The 18,030-nt window shown below is 39.4% G+C and overlaps 1 long non-coding RNA gene across 1 annotated transcript in view; it reads right to left on the bottom strand.

Annotated features, from left to right (window-relative positions):
- Positions 1 to 674: 674 nt before the first annotated feature.
- Positions 675 to 18,030, bottom strand: part of LOC135305099 (uncharacterized) — a 50,396-nt gene continuing 33,040 nt past the window's right edge. The window contains exons 5-6 of the long non-coding RNA XR_010366392.1: positions 5,022 to 5,065; positions 675 to 1,347 (exon numbers count right to left, since the gene is read on the bottom strand). This is a non-coding gene — a long non-coding RNA (uncharacterized LOC135305099). The remainder of the gene's footprint in view (positions 1,348 to 5,021; positions 5,066 to 18,030) is intronic.

Raw genomic sequence — 18,030 nt, 5'->3', positions numbered from 1 at the left:
TCAATGTAGGCAAGCCTAATTGAAGCTTTAACTACATTCGAAACAAGAGGCAGGCAGCACCTCCAAAACTGCTTTATTCAAGGGCAGGAAGACATTCAGGAATAGAGCTACTCGAATTATTCATTGCAAATAAATTATCCAATTAATTTAGGCAAATTTTCTTATCATTAATAATTCAAAAACTGCTCCTGATAGTGGTGGATGTGTGCATCAGCCCTGCTCCTGACAACACATACACACATTTAGCTTTTCATATTCCCCGTAATCCCATTGAACTCCATCAATTTTCTCAGTGAGCTGCAGGTGAGCCTATGGAGAGTTGGTGAACAGCTTGCTTCTCTGGGTAGTTTCTTAAGGAATAATCATTTGTTTGATTCATGCATTATTGTGTCTGCACCTAATGAACGATATCTCTCCGAGAGAAAACTGAATGCTGAGTAGCAAAAGATTAATGATCTTGTTAAAGTCCTTTTATTTATTTTTTCACACAAAGAGGTTTTATGTGAATAAAGCAGTGCTTTCACAAACATTAGTGTGAACAAATCCAAATACTGATGCAAATATTAACAGTAGTGAATAAAGTAGGATATACCCTATATGAATGCAGACCATGGGAACGACGGGTTCTGTGTTTGGCTACAGTGCCTTATGAAGAATAATGTTCCCAAGAAAAGGTGCTAGTAAAAATACCATGCATTGGAAAACACTGTGGACTGCATTTTTAAGGATGACAGTCATTATAGGAAGCCTGTTGTGTAATTTAGCTTCCTGGTCTATGTGTATGCTTTAAATTTTGCTGCTGTAAATGTACAACAGGTCCTTGTGCCAGCTCTGCACAGAAGTCCTCACACTTCCAAGGAACTTCAACAGAAATAAAATCTCACCTGGCTTCTTCTGTAATGATCAAGAAAGCTGTGAGATATGTGCTGTCATGCCTATGTTCTCTTCATAATTTGTGACTCCTGTTGCCATGCACTTGTGGGAAGCTTAAATGGTTGTCACTGCTAGTTCTTTAAGGATATCTTATTGTGAAGTACTTCCGAAAGAAGAAAATAACAAATTTATAATGAGCTTTCTCATGTGCTGGTTCCTGTTTTACTATAGGTTCAGGGTTTTTGTACCTCAGTTAACACTCTTTCCAATATAGAATCATAGAATTGTTTAGGTTTGAAAAGACCTTCAAGCTCTCTGGTTCAACCATTAACCCAACACTGCTAAGTTCACCACTAAACCATTAAGTGCCTCACCTACATATTTTTTAAATACCTCCAGTGATAGTGACTCAACTGTTTTCCTGGACAGCCTGTTCCATTGCTTGACAATAAATCAAATATTGGAGCAAGTCCCCTGTAAATAAGATGTAATTAAATGTAACAATTCTTATTGATGTTTTGAACAGTTATGCAAATCCAGAGCTGTGCTGGCAGCTAGGTACAATGCCTTGCAAACTTTCAGTTATCTGCTGCCCACCAAATGCTGTCTCACTCAAACCAGCACGAATCACAGATCACTTGGGTCCTTTCTCAGGGGGACCCATCAAACATATCATGATCCCAGAGTCCGACATCACAAAACATGATAGCTAAAACACAAAGGGAAGCAGGCTTATTTTAGTATCTGATATCTGACAACAAGTTGGATATTGTGAGTATTTGATTCAATTTTGTGTGTCAGATGGCAGTGGAGCAGACAATAAGGTGTCCACAGTATTTATGAACAGGCAAACACCACAGTTCACTGACGAGGCAAAATAATTTTAGGTAGCACTGAACCTGTCTGCTTGCATTAGGTTGGGGCAGATTTCTAGGTTAGATAGAAAAGCTGCAATTTATTTTTTTCTTTAACAAAATGCTGGTAACTACTGTCACTGCTAGCGCAGAACTTAGGATAACTCTGATCACTAGGTCCTTTTGTCACCCTCTCACTGAACTCTTCTTTTAACAGAGACATTCTCATTTGCACTCAACAAAATGCCAGACTAGATTTCAATCATATTGATGCATTGTCCATGTATCATAGGACAAAAACCATTACCTCTAAGGTCTCAAGGAGCAATAACCTACAGGAATTTCAAATCATATGGCTCTGGACAGTGCTAGAGAGGTACAAGCTGATGCTCCATTGCAGGTATGCTCAGCTGCCAGTTTCTCTAGTCTTTCAAACAAAGCACCTCTCTTTCAGTCATTGCTCCCCTGACTATCAGTTAGGACGAAAATTAACACAATTTCTATTATATTATTAGGGAAAGTCTTCCCACTAGAATTTCCTTGTACCTGCAGAAGGAGCTACCACAGCCTGTGCTGTAGCAGTCACACTGCCCACAGTCCACTGTGACACTGCATGCACCCGTGGCAGGCATGGATGCTCCCTTCAGTTTCACACATGTCTTTCCAGGAGGGCCAAAGGCAACAGAGCTTTACACTTGAAGACCTCGGACAAGCATGCTACTCTAACCAATTCAGTACTCTTACATCAATGCAAAATAAAAATGAGCAACAGATGCTTGCTTGACTGAGAGCAGCAGTTCTATAGGTACCTTGAAATTGCATGTTCAAGAGTTAGATAAAACTGGTCTCCTACTGCAAAAACTCTTAACATTCACGCAATCATGGAAGATGAAGAATTTGGGAAACCGAATGTCACTGCCAACAGAGCAGCCACTAATATGGTGGCAAAACCACACTCCACCCAAAGTCTTTAGGTTGGAGCCACAGCCTGGAAAAGCCCAAAAACACAATGTCTGCCTCAGCCTCCCTTCAGCCCTTGTAGGTAAGGAGCTGCGTTGCTTGTTGATTTGCAAAGATTAACAGTGATGCTTTACTTGTTCAGCAAGGAAATTTTGGCCCCAGGTAGGCAAAGGTGCCTCGTTCTCTATCATCCCAGGCTGCCCAGGGCATGTGAGGCAGTGGAAAGACACTGCCCCTCTCCTCTGCTAAAGAGAAGTGGCCATGGGGGGTTCCTGGTGCCCATCAGTGCCCCAAAATCCACCCGTGCTTCCTCACTGCTGCCTCTGCTAGGAAGCTCTTTGATAGGTTGTCTGCCTTCTGTTAGAGAGATATTTCAATCAGAGGTTTTCCTGGGGGAGAATGGGGGGGAAGGAAGGGGGAAAAAATCAACTATTCCCTCTGAGAAAGTTTCACAGTGTTCCTGTGCATTATTATTTGAATCTGACCATATTCAGAAACATATTTCTCCCCAGAATTGCCAGCTGGAGCCAAATTCTCTGCCCTGACTGCACTCAGAAATTTTCATCCTAATCCCAAATTATTCATCCCAACACTTCTGCTGCCATCAATAGATTTAAGATGTTTTTAATGCCTTCCTTGAACTTGCCTTGTCTCCTGTCAGCCAGCCAGAAGTGGTTTTTATCAGGAATAAGATTCAAAGAGTCTGCCCTGCAGCAATCCCATCGTGCACTTCTTTGTCAGAATCCTAATGACGATTTATATATACTTAAGAGACTATCTCCAGCTGTAAAACTGAAAAGCTTCTGGGGGTCTGTACAGTTCCCTGACCTCAGACCTATTTTTATATTTTGATCTTGGGGATAGTGCCTCCCAACACTCCGAATCCTCCAGTTATCCCTGCGGTAACAAAGTGCTAGCTTAACCAGTAGTAGCAAGACTTAAAACAGGGCACTCAGGATCAAAGTGACTAACAAACTTGAGTATTAGCCACTGTGTCAGCCCTAGAGACAGTCACGTTAAACCAAAACATGTCTATGGCTCAGTCTCCATGCTAAAACTAAACATTGTGCTCCAGAGGACGTGCATCTAAAGAGCCATTTTCGCTGAGGTAGGTACGAAAAGCATGCTCAATTTAACATGCTAAACAGCCATCCACCACAGACACTCTCCTCCCAAGCAGAGAGGACTATTATACTATTATGGTCCTTTTAGGCTTCATGGAGCTATTTCCAGGATTTTTTCCAGCATTATTTGCCTTTACTTTTATCCCAAAATTTATAAAAGAGATTTTACATTTTTGATTCAGAGCAAGTGAGAAAATATGAAAGAGTATGAGAGCACTGATGAGTCTGGATGAAGACAAAAACATAGGCAGGATAAGGTTCTGTCAATGAACTGACACTTCATTTTCCTTCCATTGTCTGATTACCAGAAGAGCAGTACACTAGCAACAAGATGATCACATGAAGGCGGGAAAACACAACTGTCAGGCTTCAAGGACAAAGCCTATTCTTACATTGCCATTCCTTAAATCCAGACATTAGAGCAAAAGGAATGAGAAAAAAGCAGCTCACTCATGGATAGCTTACTGAGGATACTGCAAAAGATTATGCTAATCTTCACTTCATTGTCCTCTGCAAAATGTTTTCATACCATGCCTTTTATCTTTGGAAGGGATGCACAACCTCTCAACTCTGTGACAGCGAGCACTTTCTGTGTGGTTTCTGCGTAATTAACACCAGCACTAGACCTTTTCATTTTTGCTACTCAAGCTTATGGCCTTTTAAGGGTACCCACAGGGGAGCATCCCTCACCCCTTTGCTTGCGGCCTAAGTGATAGTCTCAGCTTATCCTTAGCTACATATACCATCTGTTAATAGCAGAAGGATCAAAAACTTTTGGCTAGCCTGCATTTTTCAAAGAATGGGGGCAGGCAGCATAAACAACACATTAGACAAGATTTCTAAGAGTTTTAATTCTGAGTTGGAGCCTAAAGAATTTCAGTTTCATTTAAACTGCCATTGCATTATTGTCTAGATTATGTTCACATACACAGTCATCTTAGGAGGTGGCTGGAATTAGATAAAAGTCTGCATTTAAGATGAAAATCATTCTAATATAGTTCAATTTTATCAAAGTGTGGCATGTTGGATTTTTGGTCAATCTGAACACAATAAACACTGAAGCTGCAATTTTGCCCCTCAGGAATCATCCCACTTTTGACAGTAGAATCAGATGCTGGAGAGTGCATTTGATACCAGTGACACTGGGAATTGCATCTCAATAGTGACATAGGAATTGCTCCTGAAAACACAGACCCTATCTGACACTCACCATCAGACACTTTTCTTCCTTATTTCCAGAAACTGTGGAATACTCTAAAAGTTAAAAAAAAAAAATCTAAAAAAATTATTGTGGTGTATGAGCATTAATATTTACTTTCACCAGCTTTCCCTCAAACATATATTATCTAAGAGTGGGGTTTTCAAGGTTTTTTTTTCTCAGATACATTTTTTTCCCTAGTCCATTTTCCTACAGACCTTGTCATGCTGGTCCCTGGCCTCCAGACACAGACACCCCAGTTCTTTTGAAGGCAGAAAGAGCAGCACATGTTTGCAAGGCTCCCCACCTACTCTGCCCCTGCCCAGGAGCCTCCATAGTGGCACAGCAGCTACACCTAGGAGCAGGGTGAAGACCTGCAGAGGTTTGCAGAACCCCTACAATTCCCAGGCCCACTGAGGCTCCATTAACTCACCTTTGTCTCCTGCCGCTTTTGACTTTGTAGAAAAGCTACCAATGACCCAATGAACAACAAATAACAGTGATATTTTGGTGGCATGATATTACAGTTGAAGCTGCCTTGGAAGTGGACTAAGCTGTAGAGAGTGAGCAGACTCTGCCTTGCCTTTCTGGGCATCGCACTGGGTAGATGGAGCTAATCTCCTCTGTCTGTGCCCAGAGTACCAGATGTGGTTATGTGGTAGGAGTGGGCTAAAAGCACAGCTTTTCTTTCCATTTCCAAGTGCATTGACATATTCTCCCCTCCCTGAGAAAGACAAATGTGCCTTGAGATAGTTTGGCAACATGACAGATGGTAACTACCACTGTGGCTTATTATAGTGCTGCCAATGTCTCAGATGTGCATTAAACTCATACACTGACAGGAAGTCTCAAGGAAATGTTCTACATTTTTCTGCACTGGCATAATCCCTTTTCAAACCAACAAAAAACCCCAAACAAATAAACAAACAAACAAAAAAAACCCCATGAAGATTTAAAACCCTAGCTGTCAGGATGTCCTGCACTAAAGGGTAAATACTATAGAGAAAGTCATGTTCCTGTTCTGATGTAACACTATGTTCTTAAATCTGAAACCAGCCTATTCATTGCTGCACGTAAAGAACTCAAAAGCCTCATAACTGCACCCAGCTCTCCTCCAAACAATCTGAAGTTTCTATCTACCATACTGAGAAAAAGGATGCAAAAGAAGGGCTTGAAAAAGAGCATTTTTGAAATCAGGTGGGCAGAAACGTTTACATTCACGTCACTTCAGTGTTCAGAACTACCAAATATAGCTTATTACTTTTTTTAAATACCACCCTTTGAACTGTTAGAATCTTTTATGTTTTCAAGTGCTGTGAAAGCCAAAGCAAATTCTTTGTGGAGAGTACAGGTCACAGGATGTTTGTGCTCACCTTTCTTCTTGGGAAACCTGAGCTGAAATCCTGCATTATGTGGCAATCCCTGTCCATACCTGAAAAATCAAACTATAATTTGCCATTATATCTTCTTTTGCTTAGAGAGGTTGCCAAGAAAGGACTTTTTAAAAACTGGACAAGGCTGCCAGGATAAAGCAAAGGTGAAGAAATTTTCCAGCATCTAGTCACACTTCGTCAGGCTCCAGCTTAGTCCTATGAGCCTTCTTTTTCATCAGCACTGCCAATAACATCTCATTTTCAAAGAAATTTAGGGAAAAGGAACTGCACTGAAAACAGTTACCACAGACACAACTGCCATGAATCTGTAACTGAAAAAGTAGGAGAACAATCATTTATTTTACATTTTGAAGGTGCTGTGCAAAAAATATGTAATGATCTAAAAAGTAGAATAGGAAGCCACTTTAGCATTCTCTGTAACACAAGTCATTTAAGAGTTGTTATTGTTATAAAAATAATCATAATTTTCTAAAGAGATAATTCCAGAAATAATTTTGGCTGATAAATTCATGCAATTTGTAGAGAAAATTGAACAACAAACTGTCAATACAGTGTACAAACTATAAAATAGGTGGGAGCAACCATAAAATTAAAAGTCTGGAAAAGTCACATAGTAAGTTTGCATTCTTTCTTCCAAAAGGGAACTACCTCAGTGTGATATCTCAAGGCATGCAAAAAACTGCCACCCATCAGACAGGATTTTTTTCCCTCTGGTTCTTATTCAGCTTGACTGACTTACATGGAGTTATTTCTATTCTGCACTGGTATAAATTAAAAGCAAAGAAAACACATGCTTCTGTCTGAACACTGAAGGCCAGATTTTCAATCAGTGTAAACAAGAACAATTTAAGATAGCTCCTGTGTCATGTGGATAGTTTTAAACAATCTTAATAGGACTATTTTATATGCAAATATAAAAATATAACATTTCCTTGTTGCCAACATTCACAGCAGGATTACAATGCTTATAAAATAACAATTCTTGTAAGCTTTCTGAAACTGAAAGAAGGCAATTTCCTTTCCTACCTTCAGTCAGAATCCAGGTACAGTGACACTCCAAACAAAATTAAATAAGTCTGTGTTTGTGGGAGGAAATCTTCATTAGATTCAAACAAATAAGGTCAAAACCTTTGTCTCGCTGCCCATAACTCTGTTGTCTTTGAGGAGTTTCAAAAATTTTCCCATGTTTTAGAAAAAAAGGAGAAAAATTTGCTAGCATCTATTTAAATGAGCTTTTAAAAAATTCAAACTGCCACTCTTAGTAGCCAGTCTATTAAATTTTCTATTAACTAGAGAGGAAAAGTCTTACCAGCAACTCATTTTCCTGTAATAAATACACCAACAATCTAGTTTGAGTTTCATAAAATTGGCAGTCCACCTAATAGTCACAGTTCCTGCAAGTGCTAAGAATCACTAGTTTCTGTCTTCAGCAATGCAATTTTGTGGAATTACATTACACAAGTCCTCATACACCTCTGCAAAACAGCATTGCTGTGAAAACACCACTTACTGGCTACCTAGAGTTTTACTTGCTATAAGCTGTTTAGACCACATGAAACCTGCAATACACTGTTAGATCTTTACAAATTTCATGAAATCTTTTTCGGATATCCAAAAAATCCTGAACTACTTGAATCTTTTGTCTCCCAGCACTGGGGACTGACCCATAATCTCTTTCCCAGCCAGTATACCAAATCTGTAGCCAACCTTGTCACTGACTCCAACAGCTGCTTAAATTCACCAGAGGGGATAGCAGCAATCCTACTTCTAAAAGAACACCACAAGGCTTACGTTCATGATGCCTTGAGGAGACACTGAAAGGAAGGTCAAAGGTGAAGAAAAGATAAAGTGCAGTACAAGAAGATCAGTAAAGTTGAATCTTCTTGATGGAAAACTCATGTCTGCTTCTTCATGATGCAAACAACATAACTTCATTTCAAAAAGCCTCTGTTTTTTGTTGATTTTTTCCCTTCTCTTTTGCTTTGGAGTATTTTGAAGTTTATTGAAGTTTTTTTTCCTTTTTTTTTAGGTCAGAGCTCTGTGCATCTAAAAGCCTTATTCAGTTGTTCTTGTCACGAGTACTTTGTCTTACACAGGCTGCATTACTCTTGTAAACAGAGGCAGCATCAAAGTGAAAGCAGATAGAGTCACATCAGTGGATTAAGGCCTTCTGCATGATAAAGTAGCTACCTAGGGTGGGATAAACTTAATATGTGAAAGAATGTTATTGAGGAGGAATAAAGTGCCAAAACTCTGTCATTCTCTTAGTAATGTCCTAATCTAATGCCTGACACCAAGGCCTTAGGCCAGTGTTAGTGTTAATCAATGAAATACCCATCTGTGTTCCCTGTCCTTATCGCTATTTAGAACTAGCCTAAACTCAATTATTTTCCCTTAGAGACCAAGATGGGATATTAAGTTGAGTGAAAGGGATTGTGTCTCACAAAGAAATCCCAGTGTTAAAATGCAGAGGTGTCAACATTGCTAACTAAATTTCAGTTAAACAGAGATTAAATGCTAGTTCTTTAGACATGAAACACTGCATAGATTAAATCTGGTTAAAAATCCTTATTTAGAGAGTGGCTAAAAACTGTTAAGCAGTTTAATCAACTTATAATGTAAATTTTCTTCCCTCGTATGCATTATTTATCCCCTGCAATAACCATCGTACAATAAATGTTTGAAGAGTACACTCACTAAAGCAATAGGAAAGCACAGTCTCTTGCTGTTACCCAGAGCTGTGAATGATACAGACATTGCCAGATACATAATGGTTATCTGAGGAGTATGTAATTTATCCCACGAGTGAACTGCAAATCCCATAATTCAAAACTGCCTTAGTCACAAATGAGCTATGGAGGTGTTTTTTTACAAGTGGGAATAATCTCACATCCCATCGATATTCATGATTGTATTTTTGGTTCATATCACCAGGCTAATATTTTATATCTTTTTTTTTTTTTTAATTAAAATTTCAAACTTGTTTGTCTTGTCTTTTTGTGTGGTTTTTTTTTCAATTAGAACACTCTAAAGAGAGGAAGATTCTGCAGAAGTACACAGCCCTCTTTTCTATGTATTCAAGTGGATATAAAGAAAAGAAATTTTGAACCCTCCAAATCAGCAAGGAATAAATGCTTTCAACTGCTTTGTAATGAGCACATTTTTTGGCTTAATTTCTGAATAGTGTCTGGACTGAAATCACTATATGCATTTCTTAAGAACTTTCTCTTCTGATTTCTTTTTTAATTGTAAAATAATTGGGAGCACCTTATTACCACAAGCATTTTTTCCCCAAAAAATTTAAAGGTTAACACTCAAAACTGCTACAAAAATGAGCAGCAAAACTATTTTATTCTAAATGAAGAGACATGCATTCTCTTGGGTGTGTATGAATTAAATAAGGTACTTAAGTGACTAAAATCAAGTAAGAATTTCTAAGACATCATGGAAATACCAGAGGAAAAAACAGAAGGAACATCTCGTTGGCTCACTTTCTCTGCTAATAATTCACCAAATGTAACTATCCTCATGGTACTGGTCTTACTCTCAGTATTACTTTTTGTTTCTCTTTGAAATACCACTACAGCTTTTTTGAATACCAGTGTGCATCTTTGTTTAGCATCTCAAGCAAATTAACTGAAGAGAAAGAAATAACATTTTTGTAAAAGTGATAAGCACATAATGCTGAGAGGGCATTTGGTACTGCAAATGTATTTTTTCTTCTTAGCCATGGGCATAGATGCAGTGAAGCTCTCTGACTGTGGGGATCCCTGCTCTCTCCCTTCTCTCTCCAGCAGAAGTTACATTTAATATGTTCTTTCTCATTGGGAAGTAACATATACATTTTCTCATTTGCAGATTAGCCTTTACTTTTTTAAACTTTGAGTATTTTTCATTTAAAAAAGAACAGATTTCTGTCTTGGTTACTTGGGACCCCAGACATGGGAGCTGGTTTTATGTCATATGCAGTCAAGAAGAAAAAACAAACATGATTGTGTGAGAGCTTGGGGTTGTGTGTTGTTTCCTTTTTTCCCAAGACAGAGGGATACAATATTTCAAATTATAGCAGTTGTGAAATTTTGGTTTACACTGTGCAAAAAATGTAAGTAGTTCTTGGGTCATTTAGATATTTCTCAGGGGGACAGTTGGAAAAGTTCATAAAAAAACATTGTTTGAAGCCCAAAAATGTAATTTGTCAAGATTTACAGGCAGTATTAAAGACTTGAGGAACTAAGGGATTCAAAAATCTGCTTCTAACATAGCTGAGTGAGCTTTAGCTTTACTTTAGAAAGCTGTGTGTCTTCCTGGGTTAGCAGAAATTGTTAATGATAATATACAATAGAAGGTTGGTGCAAGGGTTTCTCTTAAAAAAAATATGCTTTTTAGATCAATTCTCCTCTCCAAGGTCTCAGTATTACTTTGACTGAATAAAATTGTTCCTAGAGGGTTGTATTACAAAGGCTGAGTCTACCCTATTTTGATGATTCCCAAACTTAAAGAAAGGCACACACCACAATAAATAAAAACATGCTGCTAGTAGCAGGCATTTAGAAGTCCCATACTGATGAAAATTTGAAGCCAGCTATTCTCATCACAAATCAACATTTCATGTTCTCAGCAACAAATACTAAAAGAATGTCCTGGTTTAAAATTGTTAATACTTCTTTACTTTCCCACCCTCCCGTTTCAAATTTAGGGCTACTTGAATGGCTTTAGGTGGATTTAGGGTTACGTTGGTGGTTAGGGTGGGGGTCTGAAGAGGGCATGAAAACCTTGCACTCACAAACCAGGGTGAAGTTTTGTTACTTGCTTCACTCTCCAGACTGGCATTAGAAGGCATTGTGTTGGCTCCCATCTCACAAAACAGACATAAACCTGAAGATTCATCCACATGTATGTAAGTAAAAGTCCAGACTCCCTGCCACGAGTTGTATCAGTTTTATTAATACTGAAGCCCTAATTCATTTTTCCTGCTTGAATCCCCCTAAGTTGTTAACAGCAGTGTACTTTCTTGCTGGGTACTATTTCTGTATATGATAAATACATGCTATACTGCACAAGTGATTTCATCTCAGTGACAGTTATATGCTTCCCTGCTTATCAGTTTACAAAAAGTATGGAAGACCTCTCAAAATCCTTTTAGGAAACACTGTGAGCTTTGAGATTCTGGTGGTGATGGAGACTAAGGCTAAGCTCTAAACATTCACAAAAAGCTTGATACAGTATGGTGTTTTCTTTCTTTTAAAATTTTAGAGCTAAGGGGTCCCAGAAAAAATGAGGCGGTAGCACAGATGGCCCTGGAGCACTTCACACATAGTCTGAATCCAAATCAGCAGTATATCTACAGGAAATAATCTCTTGTACTGATGGAGAATTGTTTTCACTGACAGAGAACTGAGACAGGGAACATACCTCAGGCAGACGGAGCAAGGAAAGGCTCTCCAGTGCCATGTGAACCCCCACTCTCTTTCAGTCATGGGCCAATCTCCCAAAACCATGCTAGTGCAGAATGGCTCTGCCCCACCTCCATCACAGGACGGGTGCTATAAGCTACAAGACAGCCAATCTCATGCAAAGGACACAACCTAATGCAATTCCAATATGAATTATGTATGAATATTGTAGCACAAGACAGCTGGAAAGCACAATGTGTAATTCAGCAATTCAGTCATATTTGTTGTTAGTGTACAGTACTGTACACTGTAGTTGGAGAGGGGAACTGTCTCAGAGTCAAGTGGATCAAAAACAGTCTATGAGAGCCAACTAAAAAGGTTATTGTACTTAGCTGACTGAAGTGGAGAATGAAGTACTCACCCTCAATTAAGGGAAGTGTGGTGGAGCTGATTAACCTGCTTGTTACCTTGGTAACCTGAGATTTAGATTGTGAATGAATACGTAAGGCTGTGAATACCTTTTATCAAACAAGAGTCTGGTGAACAGTTTGAGTGAGGGAACTGCAGGGCTGGAAGGTACTGGCACTTAATCTGCTTATGAGACAACACTTAATTTACAAGAGGTAGTCATTACTACTGTATATGCAAGTCACCAATAAATAGAATGACAGCTATGTGCTGTGCTCCAATCTGCCATGCAGGTTGTGCACACAGACCCAAATGCTCCAAACCCTTCATCGGTGCAATTCCTCCGAGCCACCACAAAAGATACCTGGCTTTGGGTTGGGCTGAGATCTCACAGCATTCCCTGAAATCGCCAAAGCTCCTGTATGCAAAGTGCCCATGCTTTGGGCATCTGTGCACCTCATCTCTCTGTTCACTTCATTCCTTGTCTTTTGTGCATCTCAGACTAATGGATAAGACTTCATATTTATTAACATTAAGCATCTTTCACGAGCTCTCCACCCCTTTGTAGAAAAGGCCTGAGGCTACATTCTCCCCTCAGTTACACCTGTCCAATCCCATTGACTTCAGTAAGATTGAACAGGTGTAAGCAAGGAGAAAATTTGGCCCCCTGTTGTCTATGAATCACATTATCTGTGTTCACCACTGCCTTGACTTTATGTTGCTGGTAAGTATAATTAATTTATAGTTTGTCTTATTCTCTTAGTTGTTTAATAAATAGATGAAAACAGAAGACTCCTGAGGGACTTACTCTAGTTACCTGTAATAGAAACTCCCCTACTGATACAGCTTCTTCAGGAATATCCCTAATACTTCCTCTTCTTTTTATCAATTCTTTATGAATTTTCATTACCTTTGGATTTTGCTGTTATGCAGAATCACATTTCTTGTGTGCCATGACATGATTTGTTTGTAAAAAAATGGTGATACCTCTAGCTTTTGAAAATGGAGCTATCTTAACTTCTATTTGACATTTGCAAAGCCCAACATCTGCACAAGGAACACCATCAACTAGCACTTAGTTACAACAAATCACGTTGCCATAAAGACTGTCAGTTGAATTAAAGGAAAGAAAAAATCAGGAAGTATTCAGGGAAGACAGTTGATTCTTTAAAATTAACTGGGTTTGTGAGCCCAAGTTGAGGCTTACTGAATAGCAGTTACTGTTAGCCTTAGTTTTCTATCTGACCACCTTCCAAATGCCTCAGCACTAAATCTATCCTTTATCAAACTAGGAATGCATGAAGCTGTTTCTTGGTACTAGCATAATCAGTCAGATGAAGGCAAACTGTCAACTAAAGCAGAAAAGAAAACAACTTCACCTCAGTGAGAAACCCCCTCCAATGAGATCTTCATGACTAATTCCACTAGAACCAGTAAATTTAAGGTTAACATACTTTGCGCACAATGAAAGAAATTAGCAATCCCTACATGTCTTCCATATGTGACTTTTTTGCTTCCTAATAGGCACTATCGTCATCCCTATCTTGTAAGTGTGTCAGAAAAAGGCACATTTAAGCCGAAGATCATTCAGCAGGTCAAAGACAGAGCAGGCCTTCCAAGGCCCAATTTAGCATACTGTTCTCTAGGCCAAACCTATCGTACACTACGAGAAGTCAAATGCATTGAATCCTTAAATCCCATTCCAATATGCTCACTTCATAGACACTGAAAAAAAACCCAAAAAACCCAAAAAAAAAACTACCAACCAAAAGAGTCGGACTTGCCTGGTATAATATATTCGTGTTTTGCATTACTTAAATACTATCCATGGTTTCCTCTAAACTTCTAGTCAAACCTAAGCAGCATTAAAAAGTTTACAAAGGCAGGGCACTGACTGATTGACAGTGCTCTTTGCTGTATTAGTGATTCATTTAGAGTAATTATTGAATGGCCGTTCCGTCAAGAGCAGGCCACCCTCTCCACGTGTGGCACTCTTTTCACCTTCTACTAAATTAATGTCTCTCTTCCTAGACATATGGATTTCCTGTCAAGGAAACAATCTCCTTCTAGTAGATACAACAGACTATTTTGCCAGCATTGTGCAACTTTCAGCTGATAACTAGAGCTCAATGTATTATGCATGTTCTACTGCTCTAATAAATACAGGATTGACTTGTTTACTACCAGCGCTGTTGTCTTGATTAGCACTGTGTTTCTCTAGGCCATTATTCATTGGTGAAAGGAACCTGCTTTGTTCTCCATTAATCCAACTGTGTGAAACAAACTGGTTAATTTTTCAGCTTGTGTTGTTGTTACTTAATGAGGAGAAATCGATTATTTCATTGCTATCATTAACACCCTATTTATGAAGTGCAACATCATTTATTTTTCTACTTTGAGCAACAAATTAGAACTTCTTGTTTCTCCAATGAGATTCTGTCTCAAAAGTTACCTCATTGGGGCAAAATGGACATCCAGAGTCCAGCACAGTGACCTGGAATAGTCTTCCAGACAAGCTCTTTGGCTATGATTAGTCAGGAATGATTTTCCCTTTTCATTGTCAGAGTTGATAGAGGTGTGGCATCTAGGATCCAGAGCCCATGCACTCTGGTTGTTCATGTACCTCCAAAGATTCTAAACAGGAAAATAACCATGAATCTACCCAAACTTTGAAACTCCACCCATATTTCTACAGCATCTAACAAAGAATTCTCCAGTGGAACTAAAAGGAGTCTTCAGACTGCCAGTAAAGTCACAACAAAACACTTGCATTTTGTTTAGTGTAGGCAATAGAGAGCTGCTAGCCAAGGTCTGCTGCCCTGTCTAGGGATAAGGCTGCTCACTTGAGCACATGGTGCACCAAGGCCAACCAGACCACTGGCTATTGTTACTATGAGGTGGGAAAGAGGAATTACAATGAGTGGGAAAAAAGCCTTGCAAAGATGTGTCAGGAACAAAAGAGAGAATGGACTGAGAAATGAAGGAAATATGTCCACAGAGGAAGAAAATCCAAGTATAAAGCTTTAGATTAAAAGATTAGACATAATATTGGTAAAACACAGGTGGTTAAGACAGTCACAGCTGCTGCAGGAGCAAGCTGTTCAGAAGCTGGGTGTACAGGATAGCCCAGGTTCTCAAACACAGGGGCCCTTGGTCTGCATATTAGGTCTGTAAGCATCCAGCATGCTCTACTTAGCCTTCCACAGATTTTAGACTGCCATTTGTGAAAACTTGGGTCAACACAGTATCCATTGTTGAGTAGCAGATATACTTAATTACCTTCAAAGCATTATGGTTATTAAAAGTCCAAGATATTTTTCACAGTGCTGTCAATGTCATGACTTGTCTACGAACATCCGATGCCATCTTAGAAAGTTATATTCTGGGCAGAAAGGAAGCCATGGGTCTAATCCTGTCCTTTCCAATTCTTTCTGGACATCTCTTGAGTCACTGTAGAGATTAACCTAAACTTTACAACAGCTGAGTTTTCTGCTATGGTACTTCCAGGAATGACCAAGCTGCTGGATGAGAACTAGCCCTCCAATTTTTTGGCTTGTTTCTCAGTCTGCCAAAATTCTGATTCTTTTCTTCATCTGCTCATCTGCGAGGTAAAGCACTGTAGACTCAACCTCTCATTGGCATTTGCACTAGATTGCCACCTCTGCTACACTGCAATTGTTTATGGCTGTGTTTTGAGGGGACACAGACCATACTAGAAGGACAAAAAAAAAAATCTACAACAGGACCATTTCTGTAGAAGAAAAGAACTTTAACCCCACACTTCTTAGTAGTCAGAAAATATACATCTCACTTTAATTCTGTAAGTGTCAGCTGGAAGCACAACACCTGTAAAACTAGTCATACTTCAAAGGAAGGATGGAAAGTAAAAGGAAAAGAAGTCAACCAAAAAAAACCATCTACTTTTCCTTCAGATCTGAGAGTCCATTGAGTGCACCCTTTTGCATTGCGCTAAAACACAGCAAGAAAGAGTGTTCTTGTAGCATTTCAAAGAGAAGCCAAACATGCAGAGATCACTGTATCTCATGTTACTTTGGAGAGAAGAAGGACTTTGGTGGCTGGGAGACTCCCAGAGAGCAACAGAAAGATTTTCTTAAGGGATTAACATGTAGTGTCCACAGGACATCACTGATTCAGTTCACTGGCTCCCTAGAAACCTGAACTGTCCTTGGTGGTATTATGTGAGGTGACTGTTATTGAACAGGATGATATTGCTGTAAGAGTTCTTTCTTGCAGTCCTCAGAAGCACTTGTAAAGAGAATCACAGTGCACACAAAAGTCAGAAAGTTACTACGTAGAGACAGCTATCTTTTTACAGAACATATTGTATCAAGGAATCTCTGATGTAAAGCTGTCTTTGCCTCTCTTCAGCTTGTCCTAGAGGTTGTCACTTGAATAAAAGCATGATTTTGTTACAGCATGCCTTCCATCTTGCTCAGTTTTCATAGGCCAATGTTAAAATATGTCTCCCATATGGTGTCACCAGTCCATAAATACAAAAAAGACCAGCCAATCTACAATTAATTGGTAGATACAGGAGGAAAAAAAGAAAGGGGGGGGGGGGGGGGGGGGGAAAAGATGTAATGCTAGAAGTCAGGAGAAAAGACGTCAGGGAAGAGGTTGGACAATTTTATTCCCAGTGTAACTAAAACCTGCCATAATTTTCTGAATAAGCCATTTAAGCTCTGTGCCTCATGCATGCCCTCTTCTCGGAAGCACTGGATCTGAAGCAAATCCATTTTGGGAACAGGGTAAAGCATCACAGCTCTGACCTGGCAAGAATCTGCCTAATTTCTTACATGTCAGGTTAGTCTGAAGGAGGGAAGGTCCCAGTTATGACTTTGTTGTGCAGAACTTTGTTGTCCTCTGTAGATATAATCTAAGAATCAGAGTTACCTTTGCACTCCAGTGGGGTCCTTCTTCCACCACCATGCATTCAGCCAAGGGTTGTGAACCAGAGAGCATGAACACACATGGATCAAAAACAGAATGCAGGTTACACCTTTAGATCACTGCACAGACAGATTACTTAAGCACTGCTGGAACAGATCCTGCTTATTTTAGGAAAAATAGACATTTTCTTGCCTTCTAGTGGTGTTCATGTTCAAACAAATGTTCTTCATCCCTATAAAGGCTGCATTCACCCTGGACACATGAATTATTTTCTCTTTATTATTCTCTATTGTTATTCTCTCTTTATCTCCAAATTTTGAGCACCTATCTCACCACTAAGCCTTCCTGAAGGAGTAATTTGTTACATTTTTTTACCGTATCTTCTTCCTAAACAACATTTGCTGTGTTGTGCTATTCTGAGAAGTGACATTATGAAAGCGGCAACAAAGGGCTCCATGTTCAGAGGCTTACTAGATTCCTAATTAAATATGGTTAAAAAACACCTCAAAGAGTGCCAGATATGTAACTTTCATCCTGAAGACTCAAGGTGAGATCTGACCGTCAGCCGGGCTCTCCTTTTACTTCACAGCATTACCAGCAGTGCTGCAGCTGCAGCACGATGTTCTGACTGACAGCTTCACTGGGGCTCAGATGCTTTACAGCAGTGAAAGATCTGTCCCAAGGGATCCCTCAGCAATGTTCCCCTAAGCAAGTGCCTCTCTGGGATCTCCAGCATCCTCTGAAATGCCAGAGCTCAGCCACTGCAGCAAGCAGGAGCTGAACATTTTGGGGAACTACATTCTGGCACAATGGAGGAAGAACCAGTATAGGGTGCATCCAAGACCTCCTCTAATGACTTAAATAAAATGGTTTAAGAATTACCAACACAGCAGTTTGCTTCAGCTTCATGTGCTG

This window comes from Passer domesticus, chromosome 7 (genome assembly GCF_036417665.1).
Source record: "Passer domesticus isolate bPasDom1 chromosome 7, bPasDom1.hap1, whole genome shotgun sequence".
NCBI classification, from domain to species: Eukaryota; Metazoa; Chordata; class Aves; order Passeriformes; family Passeridae; genus Passer; species Passer domesticus.
The sequence above is the reverse complement of the archived record's forward strand: the minus strand, read 5'-3'. Positions and strand labels throughout refer to the sequence as shown.